The following is a 16,610-nucleotide window of genomic DNA, read 5'->3' as shown; positions in this document are numbered from 1 at the left end:
GCGTAGAGTCTTAACCACTGGACAGCCAGGGAAGTCCCTAACCTACAATTCCATACTTAACAAAAATATATTTCAAAAACAAAGATGAATTTGACTTTTCAAACATGTAAAAATTGAAAAAATTCATCACCAGCAAAACTGCACTACAAGAAATGTTACAGGAAGTCCATCAGGCAGAAAGAAAATGATGCCACATGGCAATACAGAAATATAGACCTATACAAAGGAGTGAAGAGCACCAGAAATGGAACTATATAAGTAAACGTAAGGATTTCCCTGGTGGCTAAGACGGTAAAGCGTCTGTCTACAATGCAGGAGACCTGGGTTCGATCCCTGGGTTGGGAAGATCCCCTGGAGAAGGAAATGGCAATCCACTCCAGGACTATTGCCTGGAAAATCCCATGGACAGAGGAGCCTGGTAGGCTACAGCCCATGGGGTCGCAAAGAGTCAGACACGACTGAGCAACTTCACTCACTCACTCAAGACCTGCTTAAAAAAAAACTGCTTGGATGTGGTGTTTAGTATGTATACACTACATTCTAGCCATACCATCTTTGTCTTTGAGGCTCATTGTGGAATGTAATGATATACTACCTTGTATTATATTTGATGTTAAGAACCTCTGTAGCAGAATTTTAATTCCCAAGCCTCAAAATTTTGTTGTGTAAGAAATGTTTTTATTGTTGTACACAGTTTCATTGTCATCAGTACCCTTATAGAGGAAGACTTTTTTTAGTTGTACAGAGTAAAATTCAGTCATTTAAAATTGAACTCAGTGGTCTTCCCGTGTGGTACTTAGTTTTCAGAAATTTCGTGAGAGTTTAGCTCAGGGCTGTGTTTCTCTGTCACTGGCTTCTGCTGAGACTTCAGTTCCTGCTTAGTCCCTGGGTGTGGCTGTCCCTCTCTGCTGCTATCTGCAGAAGTGTCAGAATCTCTACTTCGTCTGTAGTCCATGTGGTGTCCCTTCTTTAAGAGCTTGAATCCGTTCCAAATCCACCTGGTAATAGTGAAATGATGGAGGGTATGGGAAGAGGGAATGTAAACAGTAAGTTACTATTGATCAACTTCATTCTGTTGTACCTGAGATAACATATTGCCTGTCCCCAATTCTCATTTCTCCCTGAAACACTCTCTGGATCATTGGGGTACACAAAAACCTCTCCCTCTTAATTCTTTGTGTCCAGACCACAACCATGCCATCTGCCTAGTGACATCTCTCGGAACATCTTAAAAGTGGTCTTAACATTATTTATATTGTTTTTTAACATTTTTTCCTGATGAATGCTATTGATTGCAGGTGTAACACTAACATTGCAATTTAACTTTCTATTTGTGTGTTTTACATCCCCCTTGACTTGTGTGTAAGCTCCTGGAATGCCCAGATCAGAGATGCTTTTCTTAGTGCTTAGCATTAGGCAAAGTGCATAGTTGGTCTTCAGTAATTATTGGCTGATGAACAAATGAATGAATGTAAACTTTTTGAGTACAGAGAATTCATCTAGTATTTCTTTTACATCTCTTATGATGCTTAACATAGTATTGAATACTGAGCAATCCCATATTATTTACTTAATTTAATTGAACTGAGAGTCATTTGAACTTAATTAAAAAAAATTTTTTTTCAATTATTTATTTGGCTGTACCAGGTGTTAGTTGCAGCATGTGGGATCTAATTCACTGACCAGGGATTGAACTCAGGTCCTCTGCCTTGGGAGCATGGAGTCTTAGCAACTGGACCACCAGGGAGGTCCCTAAAAATTTTTTTTGGCTGCACCATACAGCATGTGGGATCTTAGTTCCCTGACCAGGAACTGAACCTGGGCCCCCTGCATTGGCAGCGTAGTCTTAACCACTGGACCACCAGGGAAGTCCTTGAGAGTCATTTTATGTTAACTCTTTCTACATATATTTACAGTGCCTGAAGAAGTCTAGAGAAGCCAGGTCTTCTACAGACTGCTCATTGAAAATAATTTAAAGTATTGGTTAAAATCAGCTGGGAGAGTTTTATAGATAGAATAGAGAAGGAAGTTGTAAAATGAGTGTGATTGCATCCAAGGTAAAATCATTTCATCAATAGGAAATAAAACTAGGCCAGAAAAATAAAAACCTAGCCAGTACTATTTGTGACGTAATTGTCATCACAATTAGTACTGGCCAGGTTTGTGATGGCAATTACTCAAGAGGATGTAGGACGTCCCTGGTGGCTCAGACGGTAAAGCGTCTTCCTACAATGTGGGAGACCAGGGTTCAGTCCCTGGGTCGGGAAGATCTCCTGGAGAAGGAAATGGCAACCCACTCCACTATTCTTGCCTGGAAAATCCCATGGACGGAGGAGCCTGGTAGGCTACAGTCCATGGGGTCACAAAGAGTCAGACAGGACTGAGCGACTTCCCTTTTCAAGAGGATGTAAGCAGACAGTGAATAGATGAATCCAGTTCATTTCTGTGAGGCTAAAGGAAAAAAATTGCTGAGCAAATTATTCCCCTGGTTTTAGATTTTGGTAGGATTTTAATGATCTTCCACACTTACATTCATATAGCAAATGTTCATTGAGCACCAACTATAGATAAACAGTGTGTTGGACAGTCAGTATTCAGCGATGATCTGATGAAAGTTGTTACTTACATCCCCAAATGCTTAGTCCTTGATGGAGGTGTGGTGGACAGAAAATACAGTGTGAAAAATGGCATTCACCAGAGTGTTGAATGACTTTCTTTGACATCACTGAGCAAAACATCTGCTCAGGGAGGAAGATTCTACTGGGGTATGGTCTTTGACCTGGATCTGGAATGATTACTGGGAATGTGCACCCCACCAGTGGGGTCTGGTTTGCACCCCATATAGCAAGTTTTTATGCTTCCTGGCACCATTGCTCTAACCAACTCTTATACTTTTTAAATTATGGGTGCTAGATTTCTCGGCAGAACAATGAAATTTCATTGTTTCAGTTTAATTTTCATTTAGCTTTTGGGTGGTGGTGTTCAGTCGCTCCGTCATGTCTGACTCTGTGACCCCACGGACTGCAGCACTCCAGGCTTCCCTGTCCTTTACTGTCTCCTGTAGTTGGCTCAAACTCATGTCCTTTGAGTTGGTCATGCCACTCATTTAGCTTAATGGTCATTTTAAAAAGATATTTTCAGGGACTTTCCTGGAAGTCCAGTGGTTAAGACTACAGTGCTCCCAATGCCGGGGCCTTGAATTTGACCCCTGGTTGGGGAACTAAGATCCTGCATGCCATATGGTGCAGGGAAAAAAAAAAAAAAAAGATCTTTCAGTAGCTTAGTCATTTCTCAGTTAAAATTTTTTCTTAAGCAGTCACATATGGAGATTGTCCTCTAACTATCTTGTCCTCTTTTGTTACTTGCTACTCCCCTGCTGTCTTCTAAGGAAGTTAGATCCTTAGGTGGGAATTGTGTTGGGTGATGGGTGAAAGGCTGTACGTGGTAGAAGCTGAGGAAAGAGTTGAACTGCTCCATGTAAGATAAATGATTAGGGTAGAGACTAAGGACAGCAGACTGAAGCCCAGAGAGGGGACAGTTCAGGAGTTGTGGTAGAGAAGGAGGGTTTCTCCCAGAGGGGAGTTTTCGGGAAAGATAGGAAAATTAGCAGAGTTTTGCCCAGTGCTGTGCAGTTTGATGCTTTTGAACTGTGGTGTTGGAGAAGACTCTTGAGAGTCCCTTGGACTGCAAGGTGACCCAACCAGTCCATCCTAAAGGAGATCAGTCCTGAATATTCACTGGAAGGACTGATGCTGAAGCTGAAGGTCCAATGGTTTGGCCACCTGGTGGGAAAAGCTGGCTTGTTGGAAAGGACCCTGATGCTGGGAAAGATTGAAGATGGGAGGAGAAGGGGATGACAGAGGATGAGATGGTTGCATGGCATCGCTGACTCAATGGACATGAGTTTGAGCAAACTCCAGGAGTTGGTGATAGACTGGGAAGCCTGGCGTGCTGCAGTCCATGGGGTCGCAAAGAGTCAAACATGACTGAGCAACTGAACTGAACTGTGCAATGTAAATTTTCTCTACCTCTCCATATTTCTTGTTTTCTCTCTCTCCATATTTCTTATTCAATGCATTGTTAGATTGGCTCTACCTAAGGGAGATATGTTGAAGCTGATGGGCATAAAGTAAGAGTCAAAGACTGGGTGAGGAGGGTCAGGGAGAGCAGAAGTGAACCTCATGAGGTAGCCCTTATGAGGCAACAGATTGCTGGACTATGGCAGTGACAGGTAAAGATGGAGTGGAGAAGAATATTCCAGAATTTGGCTTTGGTGGTAAGTTACCGGTTTTGGAAGGGAGAGAGTAATAGAGTCAAGATGACTTTGAGGCTTATAGCTGGGGAGAGTGCAGCTGTAGGAGATGTTCCAAGTGACTGGGACTGACCCTGGGAGGAAAGGTCACTGTTTCTGGCTTGTAACGGGGAGGGTGGATGCCAGTGACTTTCTCCTTTTTTAGTTTAATTTTTTTTTCCTCTTTTGGCCCCAGGACTTGGCTCCATAATGTGGCCTATGGGATCTTAGTTCCCTGACCAGGAGAACCCACACAATTTGCGTTGGAAATAAAGAGTCTTAACCACTAGACCACCAGGATGTCCGATGCCTGTGCTTCTAAATGTATGACATAAACCTAAAAGAGGAAGCATCTCTCTTGCTTACTGATGATGCAAGGGTTCTCCTTGTTCCTGTTCTCATATATTCTCCGAGGTCCTGTTATAACCCAAGAGAGTAGAAAGGCATCTATGTGACAACTGGTGTTGCTCTTCTCAAGTGATACTGAGTAGGCTTTAGAGCTAACTTTGATTTAATTTAAGAAAACAAAGGGTATATTCTGAGGGTCGTAGAAAATATTATACCCTTACAAGTTAATTTTTTTTTCTATTTTTTTTTTGGCCATGCCACACAGCATGCAGAATCTTAGTTCCCTGACCAGGGGTCAAATCCGTGCCCCCTGTCTTGAAAGCATATTGTCTTAACCACTAGACTGCCAGGGAAGTCCCTACAACTTAATTTTTTTTTCAAATTCTTTTGTCCTTATTTGCTTTTGACAAATTAAACTATCAGTACTTAACATCTTTTATAGTAATAGTGATCTTGTTAATTTCTAAAGCTATATAACTCATGGCATATACACATTAATGCCTGTGTGTCTTAATTTTGACTGTATTTAATAGTTTTTCCTTTGAGTTCTCTTTTGATGTACATCTTCTCATCCAGCATTGCTGATGACTTGTCTGGAACTCTGAACACATTTTACTCAGTCTGAGTGCCAGCTCTTTCTCTGTGGAATAAGAAGTGTAGACTGGATTTTATCAGTGTTATAAATAATTAAAATTCATTGTGTCTAGATTTCTTTATGTGTAAGAATGAGGTGATCAATGTGAATCTACTTTGGAAAGTATAAAATGCTTGGCAAATATATAGTGCTGTTATTAATTTTTGTAGTGCCAAGATTCTGGTGAGAAAATTTCCGGAGCTGGTAGTGGATACTGCTTTCTTCCATTCTCTGATAGCAAAGGAACTTCATAATTCTTGAGCAAATGTCTAGTTGTACTGTGAGGGTACCCATCTCTTGTGAATAGGAAAAGACTCTAACTTGTTCTGTTTGGCTGTTAGAACCCTTCACTGGCAGCACACAGGCTGTTAGAAGAATGATAAAACTATAGATTTGCTTTCTAGTGATGCTTTTTTAAGAAAATCGTATTACATTTTGATAGTTAAATTTTTGTCTTATGGCATCCTTTGCATTTGAAAATATTTTTCAGTACTAATGATTTTTATCCATAATTTGTAGAAACTTAGGGTTTTAGGTAAGATTTCTATGGATCCTTGAAAACACACACCTATAAATGATAATTCCTTCCTTGTTAATAAAGAAATATCAGAGTTGGATTCTGCAGGTTGTAATGTAAAGGACCTCAGAGGGTCAACTCTGGAAAATACTGGTTTAATTTTTCTGCATAAAAATGAAGACTTTACAGTGTGTTCCGAGCACCAGCAGTGTGTGCTTTGGGGGTTGAAGTTCAGACACTGACACAGAAACACCCTGGGGAGGACTCCACTGCTCACTTGGACACAAGTTGGACCAAAATTTCTGTGTTGCTGTGAGTTATTTACGTAGAGTTTCTTGGCTAGAATCAGGAGAAAAGGAATTATAAACTAGCAGCAGGTAAGGCCCAGCTTATTCCAGTGCACTGGGAAATGACTCATGGATTCCTTTCTCTGACAGCACTTTGATATTGGTGTTGAGGCATTCATTCTAAATGAGATATTTGGCAATATAGGCCGTAACAATGTAGGCAGTTATCTCCCTAGTGTATACTTTCGCGTGACTAAGTCATACGTAGATAATAGGAGCAAAGTAATTTTCCAGAAACAAACAAACAAAAAAGCTGTTGTGAAATAATTCATATCACTTCCCCAAAGCTCATTCAAACCCTTCTGCCCATTCCATGAGTTTCTAACAAGACAGATCACCCTGTATCCACACTTCATCCTAACAGTTTATCCTGACAAGGAGGGTTCTAGGGCAGCTTGTAACAGGAAAAGGCCGCAGGATGTATAACTTGAGATATAGGGATGGGAAGGAATAGATGGAGACTACTGCTATGAAGGCAGTATGTAACGAAGGATCTGGACTTGGTAGACTCCCTGAGTTTGAATCCCAGCTCTGCCACTTATTGGGAAGCTTTTGGCCTCAATTGCTTTAATTGTAAAATGGGGATTATAATGCTACCAATCTGATACTGTCGCTCTGAGGATTAAATGAGACAGTATGTGTACTGTTCAGAACAGTGCTTGGCCTTTGTGACTGCCCAAGTCTCCCTTGCTATGTTGGGACTTGCGTTGTGTGTGAGTGCTGTGTCTTGTTTGGGGGATGGGGATCTTGGGGGGAGATTTTATGAGTCAGGTTTATATGACCTTCTGGTGTTTTCATCAATCTTAATCTGTATTTATTTATTTAGTTTTGGTTGTGCTGAGTCTTTGTTGCTGTGCCGGCTTTCTCTAGTCTCGGTGAGCTGGGACTACTCTTCATTGCAGATCACGGGCTCTAGGGTGTGCCGGCTTCTGTAGTTGCAGCACATGGGCTCAGTAATAGCAGCTCCCAGGCTCTGGAGCACAGGCTCAGTAGTTGTGGCACATGGGTTTAGTTGCCCCCCAGCATGTGGGATCTTCCCAGATCAAGGATTGAATTGGCAGGTGGGTTCTTTACCACTGAGCCACCAAGGAAGCACCTTCAGGTGTTTTTGTTTGAGTGAGATTAGTTCAGGTCAGGAGAAGATCGTCAGGAGTGCTTGCATTTGCTTTGGAATCAGATTTAAACTTTTATCTTGGCTTCATGCCAACACAGAGACGTGCAGAAGGCAAATGAGATTCTCTGTAGCTATAGGTCTTGTTTTCCTGGTATCCTCTGACCACTGGGATGGGCATGAGGCCTGGGCTCTGCCAGTCAGACTCCCCATCCTGGGAATGAGCCTGTCCTCCATGGATGGTGGTGGCTGAGGCATTTGGAGCTAGCATTCCAAAGTGGAACATCATAGTGTCTATTATGGGTCTCAGACCTTCCTGGCACCAGCCCTTCCAGAGCCTGCTTGTTTAACCCTCTCTCAATTCTTTGAGCCAACTTCCAGTGCAGGCCCTTATTGCTTGCAATCAAAATACCTTAATTGGCACCAATACCGAGCAGGTAGATTAACGTTTCTATTGTCAGTAGGTAAGGGAACACACGTGAAGCCAAGAGTTCTAGAAGTCATAGAAAAGTCCTCTTTAGACAGTGTGACTTGGAGAAGAATATAATTTGTTTCCTGAGGTGCAAAAAAAGGTGACTTTTGTCTTACTTGAATGGAAAAAAGAAAAGACTTCAGATTGGTCAATGTGGGTCTGTTCTAAATACAAAGTGTTGCATGCAGCCATCTTTAAAGATAGCAGGGTTTTTTTTTTTTTATGTCAGAAATGGAAATTACCATAAGCAAAAGGGCTAAGAGAAAAATTAAAGACTTTCAAAGGAGTGATACTTTTTGAGTACAATCACTCAGCATCATTGTCATCAAGGAGTTAAAAATCGATTAAAATAAGTATATTTTGTTGCATCATCTTATCACCCTGAAAATGTTAAGTTTCTCGAGGGCAATGGCATAGCTTACATTTCTTCTGTAATTAAAACTTACATGGTGATAAGATGCTCTAATATGACATGGATACTTAGTTAAGGATTCCCAGAGATGCAGACATAGAGAACAGACTTGTAGATACAGCAAGGGAAGGAGAGAGTGGGACGACTTGAGAGAGTAGCATTGAAACATACATGTTACCATATGTGAAATAGCTAGCTAGTGGGAAGTTGCTATATAACACTGTGAGCTCAACCCAGTGCTCCATGAACCTAGAGAGGTAGAATGGGGAGGGCTGGGAGTAGGTATATGTGTACTTATGGTTTACAAGAGGGAGGGACAGAGGGGACATATGTATACTTGTGGCTGATACACATTGTTGTATGGCAAAAACCAACACAACGTTATAAAGCAGTTGTCTTCCAATTAAAAATAAGTTTTAAAAAATTCTGTTTTGTCAGACCCGTGCTCTGAGGGGAGACCTCTAAGACTTTTCTCCCTTAACTGGGATTTGCATGTTTCTCTCTATACTTATTCATTTTTTAAGGTCTCAAATGGTGCCTCTTCTGTAAAGTTTTCCTTGAATCTTCTAGAAGATTCTTTTCCTGTTTTTTTCATTCCAGCCTGTACTGTGGTTGTGGAGGTGGCATTCAGTTCATTTTGAGGCCTGACCCCCTCGTAGGAGCTTTGTGAAGGCTCATATTGAAAAGGGGATCCTGAGGCCACTCTAGGCTCCGTGGGTAAGAACTGGCAATTGGAGTCATGTTGGGCGTGGCAAGGGAGTCTCATGCATTCGCTGTTGCTGTCAGCTGTGGTTTATTGACTCCCTTCCTAGATTATAAATTCTTTGTGGTCCCTGTGTTAGTCAGCGTTTGATTGCCTCCAGAACTTAGTACAACACCAAGCACCGCAGATGTTCTCAATAAACATGAGCTAAAATGGAATGAGGGCAGTGAAGGAGGTCATGGTGGAGTTTGAGCTGTGCTTAGAAATAGGAAGTGACATGAAGGAAAATTATGGGACCATCAAGAAGAGGCCTCAAGAGAAGGAGAAGGCCCTTCTCAGGATAGAGTGGGAAACAAGAATTGCTCACAGGGAAAGAGTAGAGTCTGGAGGCATAGGCTTAGTCAAAATTGTTGAGACTATAATCTGATGAAGGAAATTGAATGTAGTTTAAGGGACAAAAAGGACAAGAGAGAATACTTTCTGGGAAATATGAACTTTTGGAATGATTTCCTGCGCTAGAATTTTCTTCTTCTTCTTTTTTTTTTTTTACTCATATACATGTATCTATTTTTTTCAAATTCGTTTCCCATTAAGCTATTACATAATATTGAGCAGAGTTCCCTGAACTATACAGCAGTCCTTGTTTGTTCATTTTAAATGTAACAGTGTATACATGTCAACACCAAACTCCCTAATTATCCCTTCCCCCCATTCATACCCTCTGGTGGTAACCATAAATTCATTCTCTAATCTGTGAGTCTGTTTCTGTTTTGTAAATAAGTTCATTTGTATCATTTCTTTCAAGATTCTGCATATAAGGGATATTATACGATATTTCTCTTTCTCTGACTTTCTACACTCAATATGACAATCTTTAGGTCCATTCATGTTGCTGCAAATGGCATTATTTCATTCTTATTAATGACTGAGTAATAGCCTATTGAATATGCATGCCACATCTTTATCTATTCCTCTGTAAATGGACATTTAGGTTGCTTCCATGTATCTTTTTGGACCATGTTTTCCTCTGGATATATGCCCAAGAATGGGATGGCAGGGAAATGAGGATAATTAGGCAGCTTGTGTAATTTTAAACAGCAATATAGTGACGTCTTGGGAAATTTTTGTAAACTGGAAGTCCAAAACAACAATAAAAGCAGGAAACAGACTTGATAAAGAAGCTAATAGAAGCGAAAACTAGAAAAAAAGAAGATACTCCATTAATTCCAAAGAAATCAAGAAAGGACAGAAAGATAAAATGGGTGGGAAAATAGAAAATAAATTATAAGGTGGTAGCCTTATGTCTAAACACATCAGTAATTACATTTAGTTAAGTAAATATTCCTATTTAAAGATAAAAATTGTTTGGATATTTTATATTAAATTGATAATACACTGCTTATAAGAGCTATGTCTTAAATATAGGGATTCAGAAAAATTGAAAGAAAGAAGCACTAATCCAAACAAAGTTGTACTACTGTCAAAGAAAGTTTTGAGGGAAGGAGTCCTAAAGTTTAGCATTTTAATAAAATCTGTTGTTTATTAGTCATATCAATATTAATTTCTTGGATTTGATGTGTACTATGTTTATAGAAAATGTTAACATTTGGGGAAGATGGGTAAAAGGTATATGGAGACACTTTTCACAATTTTTACAACTTTTTTGTAAGCCTGAATTTATTTCAAAATAGCAAAGTTAAAGTTTAGCATTTTATAATAGAAATGGGTCAGTCCATCAGAGGATATAACAATTCCACATTTATATGCACCTAGATCCAATCCATTCTGAAGGAGATCAGCCCTGGGATTTCTTTGGAAGGAATGATGCTAAAGCTGAAACTCCAGTACTTTGGCCACCTCATGTGAAGAGCTGACTCATTGGAAAAGACTCTGATGCTGGGAGGGATTGGGGGCAGGAGGAGAAGGGGACGACCCAGGATGAGATGGCTGGATGGCATCACCGACTCGATGGACATGAGTCTGAGTGAACTCTGGGAGATGGTGATGGACAAGGAGGCCTGGCGTGCTTCGATTCATGGGGTTGCAAAGAGTCGGACACGACTGAGCAACTGAACTGAACTGAACACACACATACACAGAGGGAGAGCAAAAATTAAACAAAAAGGAGAAAGACACAAATTTGCAATTACTTTGGGAAATTTACAACAATGAGAAAATTCTCAGTAACTGATAGAAGACAAAAAAAACCAAACCAGGAAGGGTTTAGATGATTTAAACAGTATTAAATCTTTTCTATGTACAGAAAAGAAAGAAAGATCTGTCATTTCTAATGTCCATACCCAAAGTTTATTTCAGGCCAATTTCTTTGAGAAGCCATGTGATATCTGATAATGTATAGAAATGCTATTATAAGAATAGATAGAGTTTTATTTATTCAGCCTCATTTCTAAATCCTGTGTGCCATGCATCTTTCTTATTCCCTTTGTATGCTGGAAGCACATTACTGTTCCACACAGCAAATTATAGTATGAGTCCTACTGCGGTCTGGGTTAAGTATCCCTTTGGAAATTTCACTAACTTACAGGGACTTGATGCCTGAGGGTACCTATTTTGGGTCGAGCATGGGATAAACCTGCAAACATCTTGTGTGTTTATTTTATTTTTTTTACTCTGAGAGACTATGTAAATTACTTTTTTTTTCCTTCTGCCTGCACTGAGTTAGTAATTTCCTGATTTTAATGATTTGTTGACTTTGAATGTTCCTTATTGTAGCTAGATTGCCGTGCCCTGCCTCATACCAGAAATATTTGTCATTTCTCGTACTATATTACTACTTAGTTTATCATCTCCAGTTAGAAGCGACTTATGAGAGAAGTAGGAAAAACCTTCATGGATAAAGAGAAGGAAAAAAACAGTACAAAGAAGCCATAGACTGGGAGGCATTTAGGCTATGAATATAATCTCAATGCTGATGATTGCTGTGGGAGCAACTGTAAACTCACTGACACACTGAATTTCTGGGATTAGGTGTGGTGGGGGTAAATTACAAATTACGAAAAAATAATGTTCCTTATCTAAGTGTAACTCTATTCAGAAAATATAATTATGGTTAATTTCTTTCCCAATTCAGGATGTCCAAATACTCTATCCTTTGAGGAAATGACACCCACCTTTCTCCATTTTCTTTTTGTAAATTATGTATGTCATTGCTCTTTGTTATCAGTCTGGACTCATTGTTGCAAGTAACAGAAAGCCAGTTTAACTGGCTTTAAAATACAGTTTCAAGTAGCTAGAAAAAGCACAAAGGCTTTAGCATGGTGGAATTCAAGATTCAGCCCTGCCAGGTGTGGTGTTTTCTCTTTACTCATCATCTCTGCCTTCTTCTGAGTCTTGGTTTTAGCTTCATTCTCAGTCCTGGGTTCTTTCTTCATGGAGGCAGAATGGCTACGGATGCTCTGGCCTCTACATCCTCATCAGTAGGGATCCAGGGGAGTGTGTAGGCCCCCCACTACAGAAAGTTTCACAAAAGCTTTCTTCCGTCTTGTTGGCTCCAACTGGGTGATATATGCCTGTCCCTAAACCAAATCACTGTGGCTGAGAAGCATGATGTGCTGATTGGCTTGGACCTGGAGCTTTGCTCAAATGTCATGGACAGATTATAGGGAACGAGTAGAACCCCCCAAATAAAATTAATGCTGTTACCCAAAGTTCAGAGACAGTTGCCAGAGAAGAAACAAAGCATATGGAGAAAATAATACTTGAAGTATTGATATTGTAACACAATATGATAGGGACTTGGGTAACACTTTGTATTGAATTTTCTCAGCCAGAGAAGTCCTAAAGTGGGGGTGGGGTTGAGGGAGAGTAGATGGGATATAAATAATAAATGAGAAGAAAAGATCCTGGGATGGTGGGCAGATCCAGTTACCTAAGTAGGAATGTGATTGATGGGCTCATGACCTGCTGGCCCCTCTTCTCTGAGGAACTGACCCTTGGAAATGCCCCTCGTTGGGATCAACGATGTTGTGAGTGGTGCACAACTGAGGTTGCGTTTTCATACATCAAGGGACTAAATATTTTCCTCTGGCCCTTAGAATGAGCTAATTTGTTTGGAGTGTTTCTAGAGAGACACAGCATTTCCTCTGAGGCCCTTAGAGGGGCCAAGTGGGATAACTTAAAATTAGGGAGCTGCAGAACCAAAATTAATAGACCAGAGTTCTAGTTTGATACCCCTGGTGTTAAATGTTCTGTGTTGGGTTCTAAATAATGGTTATGTGGGTGTGAAGTGAAGTCGCTCAGTCGTGTCTGACTCTTTGTGACCCCATGGACTGTAGCCTACCAGGCTCCTCTGTACATGAGATTCTCCAGGCAAGAATACTGGAGTGGGTTGCCATTTCCTTCTCCAGGGGATCTTCCTGACCCAGGGATCGAACCCAGGTCTCCTGCACTGGAGTCAGACGCTTTAACCTCTGAGCCATCAGGGAAGCCCTGGCTCACAGAGGGGCAGAGCTTTCCGTGCCCCTTGGACAGGCTGCAGTGGAGGAGCTGAGTCTACACCGTGGAGGCATGGCGGATCCTTTAAAACACCTGTCCGGGTGGACCTGAGGGCACAGGGCAGGAGATGAGCTGTACATATTGTCCTCTCTGCCTAGGCTAGTGCTTTACCACTTCTGCACTTGCACCCACTCCAAGTATTAGGGTTTCAGAACTGAGCCTGCACTTATTTGGTTTTAGTCAGAAATAATGAGGAGAACTCTGATAAGGGCATTGTGAGAAAAGACCAAATTTATTATTATTTTTTTACACACTCATTTAATCATTCAGTGAGCAACACAAACCCTTCATAACTACTCATTCAGTTGCATAAGTCAAATGACTTTTGAACCTCTGTGCTTGAGTGACTGACTCCCATACACAAAGTATTGAAGGTCAGAATTGTGGTGCCAGCAGCTTCTGGTGTCTGTCCTTGGGATAGTTATTTTTTCCAAGTCCTTCTGTATAATCTGCTTTTTTGGGGTCTGAGTCAACGTTTGGACTCCAAATACTTGTTGACTCCCCACATGCTTTTACATAGGTATTTTGATTTGGGTCAGGCCCACCTCTGATTTGCATTGTTTTAATAAAGAAAGAGAGTTTTGCCACAACGAGTCCTTCACCTGCTAAATGCTTCTCTGAGAACTCCTGTTTCTGTCTTCTTCAAAAGTTTTAGGCCTTTTTCTCTCATTCTTGTTTTCTCTCCAATGCGTATGTTTGCATGTGCTGTGTACATACACATGCATGTGTACACAGACACACACACACAGACACACACACACAGACAGACACACACACAGACACACACACACACAGACACACACAGACACACACACACAGACACACACACACAGACACACACACACAGACACACACAGACACACACACACAGACAGACACAGACACACACACACACGCACACCCTTTTAGCCTTCTTGTATTCTACTCCATATGCTATGATTGCCTTGGCTACAATTCATCCGGAAAGTTCCAACCCAGGATTATATATGATATATACTGAATGACCCTACAGTAAGTGATATTTAGTATAGAAGAGGAGCCTTTAAATCCAGATTAAAACAGAAATGTGAATTAGGAGTTGATTCTAATTTGTTTATCAGAGAGACGTAATCATAAGATTACATTGTCATTTACCCCAAAATCAGTTTTAATTAAGCTTCTCAGGTGTTTATAGTTGAACCTGGTCAGTATTATATTGAATGTTGTTTTAGAAGAGACTGACTCTTATTCATCTTTAAACCTCATTAGTCCAGTCAAATAATCCTTATTCATTGAGTACTTGAATGAATGTAAGCTCCCCAACTAGAGGCTTCATAATGGGGCTTTGAAGTAAATGGATGTAGAAAGATCCTGGTGGAAATTCTAGCAGCCACTCAGCGCTCAGAAGCCAACCCCAATTCCATGCTTAGGTGTACAGACACACAGAACTATGGTGAATGTAATTGAGGCTGGTCACGGAGGTGACCCATGCAGTGAGTAGGGACAAGATGTATACAGATTCTCTCTGTTCTCTACTTTGCTGATGGAGCTGGTGATGAACAGGAAAGCCTGGTGTACTGCAGTCCATGGAGTAGCCAAGAGTAGGACATGACTGAGTGACTGAATTGAACTAGGAAAAGAGTTGGCAAAAATTACTTTGCAAGATTTAAGGGAAAGGTTGACTAAAGATTATTTTGAAAGATTTTGAACCCATGTGGGTTCAAAATTTCAGTGCCATCTTTGTGCCTCTAATACACAGCACCACGAACAGGTGCTCATAAGTCATTGTTGAATAAATAATAAGGAGGTGAGAGAATGAGGACTGGTTACTGAGATGCGGAAACCCCCACTTAGTCTTTTCACCCATCTGTTGGTGACACATTTCCGATGGACTGTTGTTTGGTTTGGCCCTTTTTTGACCTAGTACCATCCCTACTCTTGGGGCTTCTCTGGTGGCTCAGATGGTAAAGAATCTGCCTGCTAATGTAGGAGACCTAGGTTCGATCCCTGGGTTGGGAGGATCCTCTGGAGAAGGGCATGGCACCCCACTCCAATATTCCTGCCTGGAGAATTCCATGGACAGAGGAGCCTGGTAGGCTTCAGTCCATGGGATCACAAAGAGTTGGACATGACTAAGCAACTGACATTTTCACTTTTTCATCCCTGCTCTGTGAAGGGAAATATCGCTATTAATAAATTTTACTAATCTTTTCCCATATATATAATATGATAAGACCATGGGGAACACAAAAAGAAGAAAACATATATCTTTTACCTGCAAAGAGACAGCAATGATGTTAGGAAGATAAGAATAAAATAACAAAATGTGACTATTACAAGACAACACATATTCAAGAATACAATAATGAATGTATTATTGTATCCATCGCCATCACAATAATGTATGTATGTATCTTATGTAGACAATACAGAAGAGGCAAGGAAAAGACAGAGGTGCTCATATCTAAGGCAGGTGGGAAGGAGTTAAGGACATGTCGGGAGTGGTGAGTGGACTGTTGGTTGAGAGTTAGGGGCAGAAAGCATGTTAACTTGGTAGTGTGGGGAGTAATGAGATGGTTAAGACTTGGAAAAACTAAAGTGGGGAAGAGCCCCAACGTTAAGATAGCAATGACAATATTGTTATTTTTTGTCTTGTTTGTTTTTGCAGGAGATTGGTAGGCCTCCCTTTGAGAGGTCACAAATGAGTCAACTTGGAGCCAAACCCCTTCATCCCAGGTGTTAATCCTGGCTTAACTCTTCATAATGGTGTCTAATTATGTTTTCTAGGATGGTACAGGCACTTAGGAAGTTATTTAGCTTATTTGAGAAAAAAATAATTGATAGTAACCATAATAATACATAAGTCACTCAGTCGTGTCCAACTCTTTGCAACCCTGTGGACTGTAGCCCGCCAGGCTCCTCTGTCCGTGGGATTCTCGAGGCAAGAATACTGGAGTGGGTTGCCATTTCCTTCTCCAGGGGATCTTCCCAACCCAGGGATCGAACCCTGGTCTCCTGCATTGCAGGCAGACGCTTTATCCTCTGAGCCACCAGGGAAGCCCTATAGTAACCATAACTACTATTTAAAAAAATAGTTAGGGGGTTAAAAAATTCTAGCTGTTAGCAATCAAATTAATCACTTTTTAGGAATGTTTACCTAACATGTCTGCTCCTGTAGACTGAATGAGGAAGTTGAGCTCAGTTGTGTCAGACCAGAAGGATGCTCAGGGAAAATTTGAATTAGTGTATCATTAAAAATTCTTTCTGTCCAAAGGGCTATC

General features: G+C 40.8%; 1 protein-coding gene across 6 annotated transcripts in view; it reads left to right on the top strand.

Annotated features, from left to right (window-relative positions):
* PLS1 (plastin 1) overlaps positions 1 to 16,610 on the top strand; it is a 126,633-nt gene that overhangs the window by 42,840 nt on the left and 67,183 nt on the right. Inside the window, exon 2 of one of the 6 annotated variants that reach the window (XM_060405639.1) lies at positions 8,733 to 8,849. The exons of the other annotated variants lie outside the window; for them this stretch is intronic. The gene's annotated coding sequence lies outside the window, so the exon portion shown is untranslated. The remainder of the gene's footprint in view (positions 1 to 8,732; positions 8,850 to 16,610) is intronic. 6 annotated transcript variants of the gene reach the window in all.

This window comes from Ovis aries, chromosome 1, assembly GCF_016772045.2.
Source record: "Ovis aries strain OAR_USU_Benz2616 breed Rambouillet chromosome 1, ARS-UI_Ramb_v3.0, whole genome shotgun sequence".
Classification (NCBI taxonomy): domain Eukaryota; kingdom Metazoa; phylum Chordata; class Mammalia; order Artiodactyla; family Bovidae; genus Ovis; species Ovis aries.
Note: the sequence above shows the minus strand (reverse complement) of the source record. Positions and strands in the feature narration are given on the sequence as shown.